This window comes from Notothenia rossii, assembly GCF_949606895.1.
Source record: "Notothenia rossii genome assembly, chromosome: 6".
NCBI lineage: Eukaryota > Metazoa > Chordata > Actinopteri > Perciformes > Nototheniidae > Notothenia > Notothenia rossii.
In genome coordinates, this window is record NC_136909.1 from 88803743 (window position 1) to 88818793 (window position 15051).

At 43.6% G+C, this 15051-nt stretch overlaps 1 protein-coding gene and 1 long non-coding RNA gene across 2 annotated transcripts in view; both read right to left on the reverse strand.

The window, feature by feature from the left end:
- Positions 1-15051, reverse strand: part of LOC307044213 (uncharacterized protein) — a 305770-nt gene that overhangs the window by 125463 nt on the left and 165256 nt on the right. The gene's annotated exons all lie outside the window — the stretch shown is intronic.
- LOC307044279 lies at positions 1521-2749 on the reverse strand. The gene is made up of 3 exons (XR_013809587.1): positions 2664-2749; positions 2211-2369; positions 1521-1785 (listed from the first exon to the last, which is right to left on the reverse strand). It is a non-coding gene; the product is annotated as an uncharacterized lncRNA (long non-coding RNA).

The window sequence follows — 15051 nt, forward strand, 5'->3', positions numbered from 1 at the left end:
TTGTGTGTTATGAAGCTTTTTCTGCATGTTAACGGTCTGCAGAGTCACAAACCCTCAAAGTACACCCTGTAGGGAGTAAAACTCTAACACAGAGAAGACCTGTCTATGCTGCCCCAGAACGCCTCGGTGGACATTTCTCTTTTTCCATTGTTTACTTCCTGAGTAAAGTGACGTAACGGATTTCCACACACACACACAGCCTGGCTGTGAGAGTGTGTGTGCTCAGGCTGAGTTCCTCTGTGTCTCGCAGACCCCATGCCATCATCATTTTCTGTTTAAAGCAGCTTTGCTAGACGTTAATAACATGCATTCTTCACATGCTGAAGATATGGATTTGAAAAAATGCACGTTTTGCAACATAGCACACGTTAAGGACATTTATTGACATAATAAACATCTAGCAAAGCTGTTTTAAACAGAAAATGATGATGGCCTTTTGAACACAGATTCTGAGGATCGTTTCTGCTTCTGCTTTTATCCATCAGGTCAAAATAGGATTCACACACCTGACATCATTGTGATAGATTAGGCCTCAGCCTCTTCAGCACATCACAATCAAAGAAGTTAAAAATAAACAAATATAACAATTACAATCCAGTGCCTCTTGTCAACTGGCAACTCACAATTCCACACATTTCAATTTCACAGGCAAATGGGACTTCATGCTTAAAATGACTGCATGTGCAAGCATGTACATACATTAAAGTTTTACCTGATCACTAACAATGAACTTGAACAGTAGAAATACTGGATATGCCCCTCTTTTGAACTGGCAACTTACACATCCACACATTCTTTGATTCCCTATTTCAGAAGAGAACTTATATGCTTAAAATGAAATGAATGCTGTGAGGTTTTACATGAGCACTAACCACAATGCACTAGAACAGGCGAAACATAGATTAAAGTCATATCTGGCTTCCCCATTAACATTCACAGCAAAAGCTTTGTTTTCCGAGACCTTATGCGCTGCGAGCATCGAGAGCCAAGCTCGTAAAAGATTGTCTGAATGGCTTCAAAGGTATACCTCATCTCCTTTGGATAATCCATGTTCATTGCATAAAGTAGGCCGAAGAGGAAAGGCAGTAGAGAGGTCTGGCAGGTCATGCAGTACAATGGTCCCTTCCCACACAACAGCCACGTCTCGCACATTTGGCGATATGATCATCATCTTCAATGACGGTGAGGATGGCCACAGACACACCTCTCAGCAATCGTTCTTCATGGTCAGTGTCCTGAGGAAAAGTCAAATATGCATGAATGAATGCTATGGAAAACTAAACGGCAAAATACATATCCACTGATTCTAGCTTTAGCACCAAGCTACTGAGTCTTAACATTCAGCTTGTGGAAGTTATAATTGCAACTCAACAGCACGGCGGCTATCACCCACCAACCTTGTTGTGCCGAGTTCTATAAAGAAGTATTTTCTGATAAAGAACACCAGACAACAATGGCCAGATGTATCGGGTTGGCTGTTGCTCAAACAGCGCTGATATTTATTTTTAATTTTGGGTGAACTCATCGCGCTCGGGTTCATGAGGTGAAAACATCTCTGGGCTCAAAATAAATCTTACACAAAGTGTATTATGCATAAATGATTAGCATAAGCTATGAGGTCATAAAATGTTTAAGCTACATTAAGCAATATTACTTGTATTGTGTTAATAAGTTTATTTCCTACAGTTAGTATTACTTACCAAACACTCCAGAAGAAACTTGGTTGTGTCATCTCGGCAGGCCTCTCAGTGCTGCTGTCTTTCGGTGAGACACAATGTCGGATGTCTAAGGAGTACCCAGTGGAAACACACAAACATATCAATTAGTTTAGTGCCGTAGTGAATTTATACAAAATCCGACGTTCTGTATAGTAATGAGGAGGATAAAGAACAGCTCAGATCCCAGTAGCATGCTTCAGTAAAAGACTGGCAAAACAAAACAAAACAAAAACTGCAATCCTGCGGACAATTCTACTTTTACAAATTAAAAATATTGTTATAGTTCTCAAATTGCACCAACTAAGAACACCAAGCAATGACTTTTAACATCCATTTTTACTGAAGCCTTTCCATCAAAGCGTTTTCACTCCTACAAATGTTAGACGAAGGGCATTTCATATTTTCAAACAGGGGATAGGGCTTTGGTGGACCCGGCTCCGGCCATTCTCCCCTCAACTTTTGCATGCTCTTAGATTGAGGCACTTCACTCACTTTTTCATCAAGTTTTTCCAAGAGGTCTTCCATCTTCTGTCCAAAAGCTCCCTTCCTAGCCCGGTACAGTTTCAGCAGGCAAGGCACATGTTTGTCAAAGGCTGCCCCGAAGGTCCCCAGGAGGTCTTTGCTGGTGATCCGGTGAAATTCTTCAGATATCTGAAAAACAAAATAACAAAACAATGTAATTTGATTGTAACCACAATGTCATGTTTTTTCTGTGCAGCAAATTCCTGGGTAGCTGTCTTGTTCAAAGTCTGCACCATCTTAAGGGGATAGATAGTTTGGATGTTTTGAATTAAAAAAAACCTGGTATTACAATTTTGGGGACTGATTGGAAAGTGGGGCGTATTGTGTTGGAGGGGCCTGGAGTGGAGTGGTAGGGCAGGGTATAATATAGTTTGCCAATTGACTGACATACACAGTCAGTGTGAATACAGGGCCAGTCCGCACCTTTTCCGTGACAAAGGCGACAATGTTTTAGAAGAGTCTCTTGATTGGAGCTTGCAAATCTGCCAAATCTGCACTGCATGTGATCCAGCCCTGAAATACAAGAGAAACATATAGGACATTCAGTTCAGTCAGCACTCGCAGAGATATCATTTTTGAAACTTTTAATTTGTTAGTTTTCATCCTTTCCTCATATACTTAGTAGGACTTAACAAAGAAACGATTTAAAACTCAGTTAATGGGGTTAATTTTTAAATTGCTTCAGTTTATCATCGTAACAGATCAAAACGTTTGGATTCATTTTACAATAAATCAATAAATGGTATTCTTCTACAAACAAAAAACAAAACAATGAACACATTTAAACAAACCACTAATAGTGTATTAACTACGTTATTCAAAATTAACATTCACTTTAGATAATAACACCGGTATAATAAACAGAGGGCTCTCTTTTCCTCTCTCTCTCTCTCCCTCTCCTGACAGCCCGTCAGTATCTCATGCAGCTCGCTACTCCAGTAACGAGTGACCCGACAGTGAAGAATAAACAAATGTATAACTAGTTTAGCTAGTTCCAGAGGTAGATAAAATAGCTAAGTGTGTTTGGTCGAACTCGAAACGTGTGTTTTGCTCCGCTCACCGGTCCGTTACAGCGGCTGAGCTTCAGGTGATCACGGAGCTGCGTGACCTAATCAATAAGTGTTGCTTGGCAACGGGGTGTGGCGGCAAAGTATATATTTTTTCTCTCAAGTTTTAGATGTTTTTTACCCTCAACCAAACAACAAGACCTGTAACAAAACAATGTCAGAGTCACCGGCGGCCGGCTACCCCAATAAACAGACGTTACTAACCGCTTAACAACAATGCCCCCCATTCCATGTATAGTCACACATACACACAAGTTCTTTATAAAACGTACGAACACGGCCTCTCAGCGAAAATGTATAACACATACATTTCCGCCATGGTCTACATGAGCTTGTACGTCGCCGCCATGTTTCAACGGTTAACCGTATTCAACCCAACATCGGACAAGGCTGCCGCTGGCCTGTAAAAATACATGTCAAGGCTAAGTTTCAACACAGCAGCAACGTTGTCATATCCCAATCAATGCTGTGTGTAAAGTTATAGTGTTATACGTCTAGCTCGGTTTACTATAACACCGGTCGTCTCACCATCAAAATGCATTATAAACGCCTTCAGGTGCTTGAACATAAATTCGACGCCATCTGTACCTAAGCTAGCAAAGCTAACTGTGGTGGGTCAACCCAGTCTCATGGCATTTTGTGTTATAGTCACAAAATGTAATCCATTGATTCGTGTTCACCAACACAATTATCAAGTAAGGGTTACGATCCACCCGCTGTGAAATGAACTTAACTTCCATATTTGCCGTACACTTGTGTTTACGGAAGTTGAGATGTTTCTCGGTTCTGATTGGTTGTTCCTCGTCACATGACGAGCGGTGCGCTCTGCTGCAGTGCACGTCTCCATTGAAACCAATGGAAATGAGCTCCCAACGCTGATGTGCATGGCTCCGTACAAAGTTGTACTCATTGCATTAGTATAGGCTACTGTAGCTGTTTACACTGGAGGCGCCCATCTCGGCCGAAGTCGGTTCATATTAACCTAAAGGTACATAATTAAATGGTAAATGTCGCCTTTAAGGAGCAGATCATTTTTGTTTTATTTGTGTGTGAATAATGAAATAATTTCAAATCAGTTTTTCTGTGATAGGTAATTGGTGTGGAGAAGATTGACCTCAGCCTTGCTTTGAACATTGTTCCAAAGGCTCTGTAGTAAATGGTGAGTATTCAAATGTTTTCTGTGATTTACTTGACTAACTTAAACTTGATCTTTAACTCATTGAAAACTGATATTAGTCTGACATTTTCTGAATATTTATTCATAACATTTACATACTGCAAACATTGCAGGGATATACACATGTTCTGATTTATTAGGCCAAAGTGATTCAGAAAGTGAGAGGCAAAAGCCAAACATTCTGCGATAAAGCCTCCTTCACAAAGTGATCATGTTTTGTTTGTTGAAATGGCTATAAGGGTGTTTCTTATATGTAGTCTTACATCAGTAATACTTATTTTAAGTCGCTTTGGAAAAAAACGTAACTAAATGAAATGTAATGTAGTCTAACCTGGTTGTTCGTACTTGATATAAAAAGTTATTCTCACTATAGAGCCAAAACAGGAGTGATGTGGTCCCTTCTCCGTGCTCTGGTCAATACATGTTGAATCAGCTGAAGCAACTTCACTGAGTTTTTGGTTCACCCTGATAATAAAGAGTTACAATAAGCTAGCCTTGAAGTAACAAATGCATGGACTAGTTTCTCTGCATCGTTTTGAGGCAAGCACACAACTACAATCATGACATCATTAGAAAATGAAATGATTTCTTGATTTTTATGACTGTGATAATTTGTTTTCTTTGATAAATGCGGAGTTTAAGCGTATAACAACCCTGCCCCTCCAATCAAGATTTCTCTCTCAGCTGGATGTGCTGTCTGACAAACTTCTGAAGGTTTTTGAGAAGAGAGGAGGACAGATAGGCCAGCGTCTGAACTGTATTATGTCAAACATGACTCAAGTAAGAATTCATTTTAAGGAAATTATACATCGAGTCAATAGTGTACACATTTCATTGAGCAAAACAGATTCTTTCTTTTCTTATTCCCCTTCACTTAGGTTGATGATGTCGATTTAGGCCGGGATTGTGTTCTCAAGGGGCTGTGTGTGTACCTCTGTGTGTGTACCTCTGTGTGTGTACCTCTGTGTGTGTACCTCTGTGTGTGTACCTCTGTGTGTACCTCTGTGTGTGTACATCTGTGTGTGTACCTCTGTGTGTGTACCTCTGTGTGTGTACCTCTGTGTGTGTACCTCTGTGTGTGTACCTCTGTGTTTGCACCTCTGTGTGTGTACCTCTGTGTGTGTACCTCTGTGTGTGTACCTCAATGAGAGAGTTTGTGGTCAGTAGAAGTAATATTTGACCTTTTGATTTTTTTGTTTGGCTTTAAAATATGTATTTATTGAAACACCACATAGTATACAGCCTAAAGTAAGTGAACATCCCTGTTTTTTGTTTAATAGCCAGACTACACTGAAAAGCTAGAGGCCTTTTAATTTAAAACAGATACAGGAAATGAAACATTCTTTATCAGGTAAGACAGGAGTATATCAGATAACAAGGAGGCTTAAAAGTACTGAAATCTGACCAAATGTACTTGTTAGACACAGGGACTTAGTAATGGGTATATATATGTATTGATTTGTTAGATCTCACTCTGTTCCTTTTGTGACTGTGCGCTCTGCAGGCAGAAGATGAAGACGTCATTCTGCGGTCCATTCAGGGATTACGGTGGGACTTTATGTTGTCAAACACAATTCCACCATGAGAGCAGAGGACAGATGAGACCAGAGGACAGATGAGACCAGAGGACAGATGAGACCAGAGGACAGATTTTCCTGGAAGGCCAACAGGTACTAACTGATGTGGACAACATTGCACTCGCTGCTACCATGCTGTTTGGACTAATGTATGCAATGAACCTGAACGACCCCCCTAAACTGAAGTGCACGTTCAAAGTGCTCCAGCAAATGTTAATGGAGCTAGACGGCAACATGTTCTCCAAGAAAGCCCAAGCGTTTAAAAACAAACTGTTTGAGTGAGCTGTTGCCATGGACCATTGTGCACTTTTACAGCATTCATCCTGGACTTTCATCGATACAACTGTCTTGCACTTCCTTTGCTCATGCTTTTTGCTGTATTGATTTGCATGTTTCAGAAATGTGGGTTTTTCCTGGGGTCATGTGTTTTCAGAATGTACCACTTGTCATGTTTTTCAGAATGTACTAATTGCGCGACTTCAAAATGTCAGTTCTTGTTTTTATTTGTAATACTTTCTTTACGTGGTGAGAAACCAGGCCATTATTATACTTTCATGTATTTTTCCAAAACAATGCCATATCTTTTTTGTATTAAAGTGCCCTTTCATATTAGCAGGGTACTATTTAAATCATGGATTTGCAAGAACATTTCCTTTTTTCGGCTAGGCGTTGACATTTTCTGTTAATTGTTTACTATGAATGAGTTACAAAAATAAGCCTTTCTTTGCCATTTGGCCCAATAAACCTTTCTTTTGGTCGGGAGAATAGTTTCCTGCTTGCTGTGTTCTAACACAATAATGTATATGTACATGCATCACAAACTTTTTCTATTTCTTCTATTTCTTTATTTTCAATGTATTTGTTAATTCTCCTGGGGCTGCATGATGGAAAAACCAAAAGCTCATCTGGATGTGTGGTGGTTGTTAATATTGTTTTATTTTTTGAGAAAAATACATGAATGTTGTTCAAAGAAATGTGTTTGTCTTTATTGACTATTTGTTTTAAAATGTTATGATAAATGCTGTAGATATAAGAGATTAGGATGGATCCTGTAGAAGAATGTACGACATGCCTCTATTCACATGAAATAAATAATCTTATGTACCCCTTGAGCACTAGGTAGATTAAACAGAAAACTATAGCATGGAGTTTAAACAAGACATTCATGTGGCTTCAACAGGTACAAATGAAATATACTGAGTATATTAAAAGCCTATAATGAACATAAAAAGTCATGTTGGTTAAACATAGGGTAAATGAATATACCTAATATTTAAGGAAATATTCACATTAACATATCGATTTCATGTTTCTTTGACATAACATAGTTGTGTGTCTTTAACATAATGGAATAGTTTTGAGTACACATGTTTTTAATGTGTGCAACCGGTTTCCATATTAAAATCATGTTAATCCAACTGCCTTTTGTTTTCAGTGCAGTGGTCAACTTTGATGAAACTGAAAGTAAAGATGCCAATGAACCTGATTCAGCCTTTGCTGCCGCCAGTGAGAGCTCAGATGAAGATGACCAGATGGAGCCTGAGCCTCTGTCAGATTTGAATCATCCCTCTCTCCCCCCTCACAGAAGGTGCATGGCTCACACCTTGAATCTAGTGGCCAAAGATACAGAACTGAAAAATGCTACAAAGCAATGTTGAGGGCTGTTTTTGCAAAAGCATCTGCTCTGTGGAACAAGGTTAAGCGGAGTTCAAAGGCTTCTGATACTGTGGAGGAAAAGCTTGGGATTAGCTTTGTTGCACCAAATGACACAAGATGGAACTCTTTATTTCTTTCCATGGAGCGACTGTCTCGCATTGCAACACTAACTACCAAGGCAGAAATGAATGTGGATGAGGTCACCTCTGCAAATGATGCCACTCCCCTACATGACAAGCTGCTCCTGCACGATGTGAGTGATGAGTTTGGCTTTCGTCGATTCTCACCAGATGAAGTCAACTTCATACACAAGTTTGTGGATGTGATGAGGCCTTTGGCACTTGCACTAAACATCCTCCAAGCAGAGAAGAACATCTTTCTTGGGTACCTGGCTCCAACCATTGTGCAACTGCAATGTCATATGAATGACCTGTTGGATGAGAGCACAAAACCCACTGCTGCAGAGGGTCTCATTACATGCCGTCCCCTCATAAAGAGCATCTTGCAGTCACTGAGCACAAGGCTGGCAGGTCTTCTGGAGAAGAGGGAGCACATACTGTCCGCTATACTGGTGCCAAGATTCAAGCTTGACTGGGTCCAAGATGAGGAGAAACATGTGCAGTACAGATTGATGCTGAAAAGAGAATTGCAAAGCAACTCTGATGACTCGGATGCAAGAGACTCAGGTCAAACCCAGTCCAGTGGCGAAAGTAACAAGAAAGATCCTGCAGCTTCATTCTTCAGATTTAACAGAAACCCTCAGGTTCCTCAAAAATCTGAAGTGGACACGTATTTGGATGCCCCAACCACAGATGGGTTTGATGAGTACATGCAGTTTCCAAAACTCAAAAGGCTGTTCATAAAACACAGCACTGCCCTCAAGCGCTCCGGTAGAGAGGCTCTTCAACATCGGTGGTCAAATATTCAGGTAGCGATGAGCTGTGATTATATTCCTCATCTAATTATTTCAGTAATTGACATTTGCCTCAGTACACAATTCCTTTAATACAGATTACTGTTACAATGTTTGCCACAATAATCATGATGTTAAAATGCCTTCTCTTCTTCTTCTTTCTTCTTCTTCTTGCATCTCATTCAGGCCCAGGAGAAACCGGCTGGGAGATGACAACTTTGAGAAGCAGCTGATCTTGAATGCCAACAAAAATATTTGAAGGTAGATATATTATTGTTGGCGAGCTGTTTTTTGGGCAATAGAAGTACAATGTATTGATAATGGAGATGAGTATATTGGTGTGCAGAGGTGAGCTGCATGAAAATAACAGTCAGAGCATATCTTGTTTTTGTTTTTACAGGAAGCAAGAAACAGCAGATCCACCAGGGAGTGACCAGACCACTTTGACCGAAACAGCAGATCCACCAGGGAGAGACCAGACCACTGTGACCGAAACAGCAGATCCACCAGGGAGTGAGCAGACCACTGTGACCAAAACAGCAGATCCACCAGGGAGAGACCAGACCACTGTGACCAAAACAGCAGATCCACCAGGGAGAGACCAGACCACTGTGACCAAAACAGCAGATCTACCAGGGAGTGACCAGACCACTGTGACCGAAACAGCAGATCCACCAGGGAGAGACCAGACCACTGTGACCAAAACAGCAGATCCACCAGGGAGAGACCAGACCACTGTGACCGAAACAGCAGATCCACCAGGGAGAGACCAGACCACTGTGACCGAAACAGCAGATCCACCAGGGAGAGACCAGACCACTGTGACCGAAACAGCAGATCCACCAGGGAGAGACCAGATCACTTTGACCGAAACAGCAGATCCACCAGGGAGAGACCAGACCACTGTGACCGAAACAGCAGATCCACCAGGGAGTGACCACACCACTGTGACCGAAACAGCAGATCCACAAGGGAGAGACCAGATCACTTTGACCGAAACAGCAGATCCACCAGGGAGAGACCAGACCACTGTGACCGAAACAGCAGATCCACCAGGGAGAGACCAGACCACTGTGACCGAAACAGCAGATCCACCAGGGAGAGACCAGACCACTGTGACCAAAACAGCAGATCCAACAGGGAGTGACCAGACCACTGTGACCGAAACAGCAGATCCACCAGGGAGAGACCAGACCACTGTGACCGAAACAGCAGATCCACCAGGGAGAGACCAGACCACTGTGACCGAAACAGCAGATCCACCAGGGAGAGACCAGACCACTGTGACCGAAACAGCAGATCCACCAGGGAGAGACCAGACCACTTTGACCGAAACAGCAGATCCACCAGGGAGAGACCAGACCACTGTGACCGAAACAGCAGATCCACCAGGGAGTGACCACACCACTGTGACCGAAACAGCAGATCCACAAGGGAGAGACCAGATCACTGTGACCGAAACAGCAGATCCACCAGGGAGAGACCAGACCACTGTGACCAAAACAGCAGATCCAACAGGGAGTGACCAGACCACTGTGACCGAAACAGCAGATCCACCAGGGAGTGACCAGACCACTGTGACCGAAACAGCAGATCCACCAGGGAGAGACAAGACCACTGTGACCGAAACAGCAGATCCACCAGGGAGAGACAAGACCACTGTGACCGAAACAGCAGATCCACCAGGGAGTGACCAGACCACTGTGACCGAAACAGCAGATCCACCAGGGAGAGACCAGACCACTGTGACAGAAACAGCAGATCCACCAGGGAGAGACCAGACCACTGTGACCGAAACAGCAGATCCACCAGGGAGAGACCAGACCACTGTGACCGAAACAGCAGATCCACCAGGGAGTGACCAGACCACTTTGACCGAAACAGCAGATCCACCAGGGAGTGAACAGACCACTTTGACCGAAACAGCAGATCCACCAGGGAGAGACCAGACCACTGTGACCGAAACAGCAGATCCACCAGGGAGAGACCAGACCACTGTGACCGAAACAGCAGATCCACCAGGGACAGACCAGACCACTGTGACCGAAACAGCAGATCCACCAGGGAGAGACCAGACCACTGTGACCGAAACAGCAGATCCACCAGGGAGAGACCAGACCACTGTGACCGAAACAGCAGATCCACCAGGGACAGACCAGACCACTGTGACCGAAACAGCAGATCCATCAGGGAGTGACCAGACCACTGTGACCGAAACAGCAGATCCATCAGGGAGTGACCAGACCACTGTGACCGAAACAGCAGATCCACCAGGGAGAGACCAGACCACTGTGACCGAAACAGCAGATCCACCAGGGAGAGACCAGACCACTGTGACCGAAACAGCAGATCCACCAGGGAGAGACCAGACCACTGTGACCGAAACAGCAGATCCACCAGGGAGAGACCAGACCACTGTGACCGAAACAGCAGATCCACCAGGGACAGACCAGACCACTGTGACCGAAACAGCAGATCCATCAGGGAGTGACCAGACCACTGTGACCGAAACAGCAGATCCATCAGGGAGTGACCAGACCACTGTGACCGAAACAGCAGATCCACCAGGGAGTGACCAGACCACTTTGACCGAAACAGCAGATCCACCAGGGAGAGACCAGACCACTGTGACAGAAACAGCAGATCCACCAGGGAGAGACCAGACCACTGTGACCGAAACAGCAGATCCACCAGGGAGTGACCAGACCACTGTGACCGAAACAGCAGATCCACCAGGGAGAGACCAGACCACTGTGACCGAAACAGCAGATCCACCAGGGAGAGACCAGACCACTGTGACCAAAACAGCAGATCCACCAGGGAGTGACCAGACCACTGTGACCGAAACAGCAGATCCACCAGGGAGAGACCAGACCACTGTGACCGAAACAGCAGATCCACCAGGGAGTGACCAGACCACTTTGACCGAAACAGCAGATCCACCAGGGAGAGACCAGACCACTGTGACCAAAACAGCAGATCCACCAGGGAGTGAGCAGACCACTGTGACCGAAACAGCAGATCCACCAGGGAGTGACCAGACCACTGTGACCGAAACAGCAGATCCACCAGGGAGAGACCAGACCACTGTGACCGAAACAGCAGATCCACCAGGGAGAGACCAGACCACTGTGACCGAAACAGCAGATCCACCAGGGAGAGACCAGACCACTTTGACCGAAACAGCAGATCCACCAGGGAGAGACCAGACCACTGTGACCGAAACAGCAGATCCACCAGGGAGTGACCACACCACTGTGACCGAAACAGCAGATCCACAAGGGAGAGACCAGATCACTTTGACCGAAACAGCAGATCCACCAGGGAGAGACCAGACCACTGTGACCGAAACAGCAGATCCACCAGGGAGAGACCAGACCACTGTGACCGAAACAGCAGATCCACCAGGGAGAGACCAGACCACTGTGACCAAAACAGCAGATCCAACAGGGAGTGACCAGACCACTGTGACCGAAACAGCAGTTCCACCAGGGAGAGACCAGACCACTGTGACCGAAACAGCAGATCCACCAGGGAGAGACCAGACCACTGTGACCGAAACAGCAGATCCACCAGGGAGAGACCAGACCACTGTGACCGAAACAGCAGATCCACCAGGGAGAGACCAGACCACTTTGACCGAAACAGCAGATCCACCAGGGAGAGACCAGACCACTGTGACCGAAACAGCAGATCCACCAGGGAGTGACCACACCACTGTGACCGAAACAGCAGATCCACCAGGGAGAGACCAGATCACTTTGACCGAAACAGCAGATCCACCAGGGAGAGATCAGACCACTGTGACCGAAACAGCAGATCCACCAGGGAGAGATCAGACCACTGTGACCGAAACAGCAGATCCACCAGGGAGAGACCAGACCACCGTGACCGAAACAGCAGATCCACCAGGGAGTGACCAGACCACTGTGACCGAAACAGCAGATCCACCAGGGAGAGACCAGACCACTGTGACCGAAACAACAGATCCACCAGGGAGTGACCAGACCACTGTGACCGAAACAGCAGATCCACCAGGGAGAGACCAGACCGCTTTGACCAGTGACAGAGGATCTTCATTCAGATAAGGCCTTTTCAGGATGGACAGAAAGTAACAATGTCCTTGCCCCTGCACACTTTTGGACTCTTTTTTTATTTTCACAAATTATTATTTGTGATTTAGTTATTTTAGTTATTTATTTGAACTGTAACCAGTGGTGACAGATCTTCACTCAGTATTTTCACTCACACTGGACAGAAAGTAATAGCAGTACTGTCCATGGGCCTTGGACTCTGACTGACTCTTTAAGTTATTGGGTTTTTTTACCTAATTTTTTTACCTTTTTTGCCTCATTCATTTGGGCTGAATATTGCACCCAAGTTATGACCCAAGTTATAGAACTTTTTGTTCTTTGGGCAAACAAGTCAGGAAAAAAAAAGAATGCGACTGACTTAATGAAAAGAGAATTAATGTTTAAATGTTTTGCACTTTGAATATTGAACTTTGAGGTACAACCTTAGTTTCATACCTCAGCCTGGTTCCTACCTCGTGTTGTGTTAGTACAGAGTTATGTCGGCACATGTTTATATGTTAAATGTTTGCACAATGACTACTTTCACTTTTGGTACTTTAAGTATATTTAGATTATTATACTTAATAAAGACCATTCAAGCAGCATGTTTTTCCTCATGTTTTTGAAAATATAATGTAGAGATGAAAGCTGCAGCTGCTACTAGTGTGGACTGAATGGGCGGCAGCAAAGCGTTATGGAAATGCCAGTATTCTGATTGCTGTCTGTGGTTCTATATGGGTTATGGCAATCATTTTGACAAATAATAGCTCGCAGCAACGTATTGAAAAAATAACTATAAACTATAAATGAGTTCATTTTTGAAACCATGAACTTTAGTTCAACATTTTGAATTATGAACTATGAACTGAACTAGTTCATTTTAAAATGTGTGAACTGTGAACTGAACTAGTTCATGTAGAAAGTGAACTTTCCCAACACTGCTCTCAATGCTCTGTGGTCTTTGTTTTTGAAAAGGCCCCCAGATCTCCCCATGTCGCCCGACGACTTCATGGTTATACAGAGATCCAAGGAAAGGCACGCGCACTAGAGGACGTGTCGGCTCATGCCCTAGCTCAGCATCATGACTGAGTCATAAGTGTGTAAAGGTGAAGTAGACAGAGTAATTAAGCTTGAAGGACAGAGACAGGGAGGTTAGTAGGTGGTTACCAACGGATGCCTTCCCCTTGCCGCAATGGCCGTATCTGTTTATGGCCCGTTTCCTTACGTTACACCCAAAAGGGCCTCGCCCAGAAAGGGGTTGAAAGAAAGATCAGGATGAAAATGTGGGGAGAGAATGTGGTTTAGGTTTAGGCAAAGAGCCAGAGTGGTTAAGATTAGTGGTCAGATTAAAGGTAAAGTAATAGGCCTGCTGATGTATATTTAAAAGGAATGAGAGGCATGGACCTAGTATTTATGTTTAGGTACCAAACCCCAATAGGTTAAGTCTAGGGGTAAGATTAGGGTGAGGTAATAGGTCTGTTGTTGTATATTTAAAAATACTGAGAAGCATGGACCTAGTATTTGTGTTTAGGCACCAAATCCCAATTGGTTAAGTTTAGGGGTCAGATAAAAGGTAAGGTAATAAACCTGCTGAGGCATACTAAAAGAATGAGAAGTATGGACATAGTATTTATGTTTAGGCACCAGATCCTAACCGGTTAAGTTTAGGGGTCAGGTTAAAGGGTAAGGTGATAGGCCTGCTGATGTATATTACAAAGAATGAGAAGTATGGACATTGCAGTTATGTTTAGGCATATGACCTCAAATGGTTGAGTTTAGGGGTTAGATTAAAAGGTAAGATAATAGGTCAGCTGAAGTATACTTAATAAGAAGGAAACGCATGGATAATGTACTTATGTTTAGGCATATGACCCCAAATGGTTAAGTTTAGGGGTCAGGTTAAAGGGTAAGGTGATAGGCCCGCTGATGCATATTACAAAGAATGAGAAGTACGGATATAGTATTTATGTTTAGGCACCAGACCTCAATCGGTTAAGTTAAAGGGTACGGTGATAGGTCTACTGATGTATACTACAAAGAATGAGAAGTATGGACATTGCAGTTATGTTTAGGCATATGAGCCCAAATGGTTAAGTTTAGGGGTCAGGTTAAAAGGTAAGGTGATAGTTCAACTGATGTACCCTCACAAGAAAGAAAAGCATGGATAATGTACTTATGTTTAGGCATTTAACCTCAATTGGTTAAGTTTAGGGGTCAGCTTAGAATAATATAAAATAAAGATTTATTTTTCAAACTAAACGATCCGAAAATTGTGTTCATTTGCATGTTGTGACTCCCATCCTCAGCCACTGGAGTGGTTTGCAAAAATACTGTAGCAGTCAGCCATC